The sequence below is a fragment of the Alosa sapidissima genome, chromosome 17, assembly GCF_018492685.1.
Source record: "Alosa sapidissima isolate fAloSap1 chromosome 17, fAloSap1.pri, whole genome shotgun sequence".
NCBI classification, from domain to species: Eukaryota; Metazoa; Chordata; class Actinopteri; order Clupeiformes; family Clupeidae; genus Alosa; species Alosa sapidissima.
The window spans coordinates 22119119-22127160 of NC_055973.1; the positions used below are offsets into that span (position 1 = coordinate 22119119).

General features: G+C 37.4%; 1 protein-coding gene across 2 annotated transcripts in view; it reads right to left on the reverse strand.

Moving 5' to 3' along the window:
* The window catches only part of LOC121688279, a 522978-nt gene that overhangs the window by 157454 nt on the left and 357482 nt on the right, over positions 1-8042 (reverse strand). The gene's annotated exons all lie outside the window — the stretch shown is intronic.

Below are 8042 nucleotides of genomic sequence, written 5' to 3' on the forward strand. Positions count from 1 at the left end.
CATCTACACCACATTAACTTCACATCTGGATATCTGCTGCAAAAAATATATTCTCTTTTGGCAGTTTTTGCCACTGCCAAATCAATTATTGTCCGAGAGCAAGTCAAGACACTGACATACTCAGTACCTTAAAAGGACACAATGATGACAAAATCTAATTGACACAGTTGACAAACTAAATGTGGTTAGAGCAAGTATCAAATGTCAGCTGTCCCCAACAAATTATCACTTGCACTCAAGCATTTCTCAGTCACCTTATGAAGCCTTCTCAGCTGTTTTCACATGCTGAGGAATATCAACACCTCATCTTCTTATAATGCCCTTGCTTAACACACCACCATTTAAACAATTTGAATGGATTTCAGGGTCTTGTTAACAACTGACCCTTGAGGGACCTTCAAGCTGTAAGTAACTGAAGCCATTAGCACCTGAACTTGATCTTCAGACATCTCCCCTCAGTACTGGAGAAACACCAATGGATGAGGTGACCACAGGCTGCTCTTCTCAATCAAACTTAATCTTCAGACATCTCCCCTCAGTACTGGAGAAACACCAATGGATGAGGTGACCACAGGCTGCTCTTCTCAATCAAACTTAATCTTCAGACATCTCCCCCTCAGTACTGGAGAAACACCAATGGATGAGGTGACCACAGGCTGCTCTTCTCAATCAAACTTAATCTTCAGACATCTCCCCTCAGTACTGGAGAAACACCAATGGATGAGGTGACCACAGGCTGCTCTTCTCAATCCCAAACAGGTGCTCTGCAGGAATGTCACAGTGCTATATTTGTGCTTGGGTGAAAACTAAGGAATTAATGATGTGCCAATGGGAGAGGGCAAAGCGATGCTTTGCCATCAGATGCAAGGTAATTGACATAACAATATACCTTAGCCATAACAATAGGCAAAAAATTAGCAAAAAACAAGAGGACATTCATAAACAACAGAAGCATTTCAAATGAAGTAATATGCCATATAGACCACTGCCAGGTTTACTATGTTCACTTTTTAGGGCAGAGATGCTATGCATAGACTAATTGTCTTCTTGTACCTTTACTTTGATCACAACACAAACACAAAATAATTTAGCTAATATTATTTGTTCCAATGTAATGTAATCCAATCCAAAATACTAGTACGAGTAGTTTTTAATGTCTTTTTTTGTTACCCAGTTGCTAAATATTTGGTGGACAAAGTGTATCATCCCATGTGCTATATTTAACCAATCTGCAAGTGAGTATTTCCTTTCATGGATTCAATGATGTTGCATCTCATCACCCTTATCACCTCGATCCTGTAAAAGACATGCATGAAAGCTTCCCAGGTAGATAATATAGAGGTACAGAATACCAATAATTATTAAGTAATGTTACCCTTTAAATATTCTTTCTGAATCCTTATTACCCTACAGAGGCATGTATTACAGGTCGAGGAGAATTTTCTTTCTTGGCAAAACAACTATATACTGCAGCTTTAACACTACTGAATAAACCAGTTGCCCCCACCTTTCCATTCAAACCTAACTGAGGTTCAAAGGCTATTTCTGCAACAACCCGTAAGAGAGAAAGTTGTGGCTGCTCACAGTCCGCGGTGCAATTCCATCATCTGCAGGTAAGACAATGAAGGAAACTAAATTAATCAAATTATCTTTTACCTAAAATGTAAGACCTTTAAGTTCCAAAAGTTCATTGTGATTCTTTAATCATTAAGGTGATGGCATATTAGAGCTATATGGGTATTATACATACATATACAACTATACATATACATATAAAACAATACATATAAAACTATACATATACACATAAAACTATGTATTTTTTAATTTCAGAGTAATAATTATCTAAAAGAATTAAAGGTACTGTACGTTGTTTTATAAATTGTGCCTACACAGGTCCCTTAAGTCAAACTCTTCATTAAAAGTTGAAAGACACTTGAAGTAATATGGTCATTATATTATGATGACCATAATTACATAATGAGCTGTTTGCAGATAATCTCTGTGTCTGAGCTAGCTGTGCTTGATCTGGTTGATTTGACTTAAACTGTGCTGGTTCTAGTTCCAATGACGCAAATTACTTTCCAATGATTTTTTTCAAAGGCTAAAGCATGGGGGAAGCTCAGATGGCTGAGTTTGGGCCAGCGGCTCAGTTTCTGAGGAAGTTAGATATGGAGCGTTTGGAGGCCCGAACTTGACCCTTTGACATCAAGAAGTCATGCTTTGTGGTTGATCCTGAGGTTGAATTTGTGAAGGCACAAATCCAAGGCAGAGACGGGGACAAAGTCACAGTTGAAACTGAGGCAGTGAAGGTAAATAAATCTTTTTTACTGGATTCTAGTGTTTTGCTGTTTCATAGCCAGACTAAAGCTTTTATAATTAAGCAATATGATATAAGTGTAAGTGGTATTGGTAAAGGATGTTGCCACAGCTGTAATTGTGTCATATTGCTTGTATACAACAGTTCCATTACTAACTAATTTAGTTTTAAGATACAAAATTGTGTTTTCTATTGTTTATTTTAGTTTGTTCATCCTCCGCCCACAAAAATAGTTTCTAATCTTAGCCTTGCCGTTCCCCGTTGCCTAACAACCTAACACCACTCAAGAGTCAAGCTCAGCGAGAGGTTATGTGCTTGTGCACACAGTTGGCTAACTTGTATAGCCAATTAAATTGCCTATGCACCTCATATTAATATATGGATGGATTAATTGTGGGATATGCTGTGTTAGTACACATAGATTGTTTAGATACGTAAATTGTCATTTCTTCAGCTGTAAACTGTGAACATTTGACTTTATGAAAAATTATGTCCTTGCAACAAAAAGCAAAGAAAAGACTCTTACATACTCACTCCTTATTCTCAAAGTCTGTCACTGTAAAAGAAGCAGATGTCCACCCTCAGAACCTGCTTATTTTTATTTTTATGGTGCTATAAAAGGTCACTATATCGGCATCTCTTTTTTCAGTTTAATACTTTTGAGCAACTGTGCATCATCTTCACTAATGAGAAGCTGCAGCAGTTCTTCAACCACCACATGTTTGTGTTGGAGCAAGAGGAGTACAAGAAGGAGGGCATTGAGTGGATGTTCATCGACTTCGGCATGGACTTGCATTGAAAAACAAGGATCCCCTCAATGAGGCCGTGGTCGGATTATACCAGAAGTCAACGCTGAAGATGCTTGCAACTCTTTTTGCAAACTATGTTGGGGCTGATTCTAAAATCTTTATTAAGATTGACAGGACTAAGGACCAAAACATAGAAACATGAGGAGAGAGCTGATATCTCAGGTTAACAAGATGAGAGCCAAGAGCCATGATACAGGTGGCAAGGTGAGAGAACTCTTCCTCATAAGCACAAGAATTGTTGCAATATACCTTACAGGTGTTAAAATCAGATATGATATTGATATTGTACATGTGTATGTTGTGTATTGTACAGATGTGACCTCTCCCTCCCAACACACATCGTCAGCAGTTCAAGCAGTTCCTTTTTTAGAAGGCAGACAGTGTACAGAGGTAGATTGTGTGTAAACTGCAATCATACTTTATACTGGAGATCAGTAGGTAGCTACCCCATCTTGATCTAAAGACTGAGAGGATGCAATAGAATCTTCAGCCACGCAATCAGCACGTCCATATCAGTCTCCTGCATCCTATAAACACCTAAGGACTGATGCTACGGCTCCAGAAGCCTCGTCACCGTGACGACACTCACGGCACCACTCCTTAGTTCCCAAGTTTACATTGAGAACAGGGGCTGACAATAAGAAACAATCTCTATATTTCAGAGAACTCACAGCATGAACCAGACACTTGATTCTTTAATGATTGTTTAATCATTACATTAAATAGCATTCAATGAAAGTTATATAAAAAAATAGTCCCACACTTCTTAAAATAAAGACTATTAGGACTTTAACCATAGCAATAATACAGCCATTCTCCAAACCTACCTGTGGTTTGGTAAACTATCAACACATTGCTAATGTCAAGCAATGACAATGTAAAGCAATGTATTTGAGGTCATGGAAACCAAAAAATGTTGTGTACTGAATACAACTGAAATGTATTGAATACAATTGAATACAAATAACTCACCCGTCTCATTTGTTTTCCTTTTTCTCACAGAAAGCACATTAGGAAGAGTGAAGCTCTGTCGTAGGCCTTCCTGAAAGATTTTCATGCTGTAGTCTGGAGTTTGTCTTTGGCTTCCATACCTGTTCAGTAGAATAAAGTGAAATTGCAATTGAAATCTGACGTCTGTACTCATTTACACTCCAAAGTTGTAATAATCTACTTGTATTAGAACACCATCTGCTTTCTAAAGGAATTTGCTGCAGCAATGTAACTTTACATGCTCCCATCTAAATGGAAAGCAGAAAAGCATCTACTGGTATACTCATCCTTAACATTCAGACTCAGACCCCCAGTGCTTTTATGAGCTTCAAGAAATTCATTTGAATCTCAGAGTTTTGTGATAAAAAAAAAATCTTCCATATCGATGACTGTTGGAGAGTTACAAAAACAAACAAAGCATGTCTAAACACCAAGTCTAAAAAATGAACATGAAAAACAATAAACAAATGTAACCTCAATGCTAATTGATTATTCAAAAGGTGAAATGAAGCTTTTTGGCACCAAACACACAAGCTGCGTTTGGTGCACATAGTGGGAGGATGATACTAAAAATAACCAAATGCCTACTGATAAGAGCTGCTCTATTGGCATTCAATATAGAATAGTGTATTTAACTACCCAACAATAGTGGCAAATGAGTTTTTGTTAAAATATGTTTTGCTTCATTTCTGAAAGGTTGGATTTATCCTAGGGCTAACATAAATCACTAAAACAGAATTTTTTATACTTATTTTTACTCAACTTTACCAAGGGTGCCAATAATAGTGGAGGGTGCTATATCTTCTCACAATCCTCTAGCAGTGCGTTTTGTGTGCACACTAAAAAAAACAACAGCAAAAAAAAAAAAAAAAAACAGTTTGCCTTGTCTCCGTAAATGTAAAACAAACATAGTGTGCACCCTGCAGACACAGCAGTATTGCAACTAATATCACCAATATCGCTAACCCTATCAGCTATCTATGTTGAACAAATGCTAAACTATGCATTCTCTCAACACAATCGAAGGACAAAATATGAAAATGAGTACAACTTGTAATATAAATAAATGCAAAATACATGTCCAAAAATAAAATGATGGTCTCAAAACAATATTCTTTTTTTGCAGACCAATCAGCTACTGTTAAGCTATACGCACAATTACAAACATTAATTTCACAATTCACAGCTCATACTTCTACTGACCATGATCTGACCAGTGTTAAGACACTTTTGTTAGTCATCAAAAAGAGGTAGAAGCTATATATACATTTTAAGCTAAAAAAAAAAATCTTTGAGATTCATGAAATTACAGCAATAACAGGTCATATAACCTATTTTACCATTTGCAAGTAAAACAACTTAATAATCAAAGTTTTTGATGGACACTCAGTTTAGATGATCTCATTACCTTGGTATCAGGTTCTGTACGGCTCAAATAAGTATACATTTTGGTCCATGACTGAATGTTTTCAATTACATTATATAACATATTATTATTTGAAAGTAAAGATAAGAGAGGGGGTAACTTACAAGCAATTAACTGAAAAATATTTAGTAGTTCTGTCAACACTTACCACTTCACAATGTCAAACGTATGTTTGCTGGGAAGTCCAACCAGCTGAAAACAATGGACTAATAAAAACAGATGTACAAAACACCTAAACCAATTAACTATTATCAGAACTATCATCAGACTTTGCAAAAATACACGAGTATGACATTCACAGTTGGAACAAGTTTTCCAACGTAAAGGACAAGGCTAATAGTCTAATGGTACTGCAGGAGGAGTCTCGATTAAACAGCTGAGATGAGATGACCTTTACATTCACATCATCAGTTACACATCAGCACTCCTCTCAAGCTGTGCTCCTCAATCAGACAGAGGCACTCAGCAGGAATGTCACAGGTTATCTTGGTCCTCAATGACAATGACAAGGAAACAATGCAGACCAAACTATACCAATCTAAGAGTTGGGTGTCTACTGTAGGCCTACATACAAGAAACCTGAGATGTCCACAACCCCCAACAATACCTTCTGACTAAGGACAGGCAGGCTACATGTACATAGTTTACATGCTGATTCTTAATTGTGTTAACTTTGCTAACTTGATAACTCGGCATTTAGCATAAAACAACAATATGATTCTTGTAACTTCCATCAAAACCAGTCTCTCCAAGCATTTGTATTACTATTTAGCATCATCCCTCCACAAGGACTGAATAGAAATATCACAAAACATTCAAATTCACCTTCAAGAGACTAGGATTTCCAAAATGGTTGAAATCAACATTTCAAGACATCTAAATCCGAAGCATGGGGTGTGGTGGAGCAATGGTTGCACTGTCACGTGGGAACAATCAGCCTGGGTTCGAAACTCAAGCCTAATCCCTGTTGCTTTGGATAAAACTGTTTGCTTGAGCACACTCACATATCAGGAATCAATCACATCAACATTTTACTGATATTTTGTTGGTGAAATTAATGAGATATCTCAGCACTCATCAACGGTACTTAGACCTTGTTGTTCCCTTCAACCTCTTACTTCTTTACTTGTCTACACTTAGCATTTGTGTTACTTCTACTATTGTGCTGTGCTATTAAATGTAAGCCTACAGCAACTTGTAACCTTGTACAGAAAAGGTCAACGATGTGTGATGGGTCTCCACAAATGGAATATGTTTAGTGAACTATACAAGCTGTCCTCCTCTGTCAAAGGAAGGCATCCAGGAAGAATTTCACAAGGCTATCTTTATCCTCAAGTGTGAAGGCAAGGTAACAATACAGCAGTAACGTGACTGCCAACTGGAAGCTGACTGACCTTGGCCTTTATTTGGCGCACTTCAGACAGACAGGTGTAACCTACGTCTGTATGCACATCAAGGCTGAGTACTGGAACATGCTGGAAATGTCATATAAATGTATGCCCTCCTGATTTGAGTTTATTATTTAATATATATTCATATTCAATATAAATATCAAATGCGTATTAACTAACATGTCAAGCATCGTTTTGAACACTTGTAAGTTGTAATTATAATATACATCCATTTCATGAGTTTCACCTACACTTCACCTGCTGTACATATCAACCTCATCTGAATACCTGCTGTAAAACATATTCTCACTGAAATTCCTATTTCCTTTGTATAACCATAACCTTTGGCTACTGGTTGCTAAAAACCTTGGCAGTGACAGATTTCAGTGGGTTTTATCAGACAGACAGAGATACTACTTGACTATCAATACAAACACTGCACACCTTTCACAGACAAGATACTTGTCTTTTAGGCTACATGTCATCTATAGACAGACTGAGAATCTCAGCTGTCCCGAACAAATTATCACTTGCACTAGAGCATTTCTCCATCACATCATGGAGGCTTCTCAGCTGTTCTCACACGCTGAGGAATATCAACACCTCAGCTTCTTATGACCTTACTTCATACAACACCATCTAAACAATTTGGAATGGATTTCAGAGTCTTGTTAACGGTTGACCTTTGAAGGACCATAACTGATGCCATTAGCACTTTAACTTAATCTTCGGATGTCTCCCCTCAGCACTGAGGAAACATAAATTGTGATAACACAGGAGGACACTACAAGCTGCCTGTCTCAATAAAAAAGCACTCGGCAGGGCTTTGTGCTTAAGTGAAAACTAAGGAATCAGTCATGTGTCAGTGGTAGAGGGCTGCAAAGTGATGCTTTGTCATCAGCTGCCAGCTGACTGATCCTAACCATACCTGGAGTAGCAGACAGACCCAACTTAGGCTTTGTAATAGGCACTCACTACACTAATAAACAAGCACTAACAAACAATACATATGCCATATAGATCACTGTCTGGTTTAATATATTCATCTTCTTAGAACAGAAATGCTTTATATAGACACAAAATAACATGTTTTTAAGCATTTCATT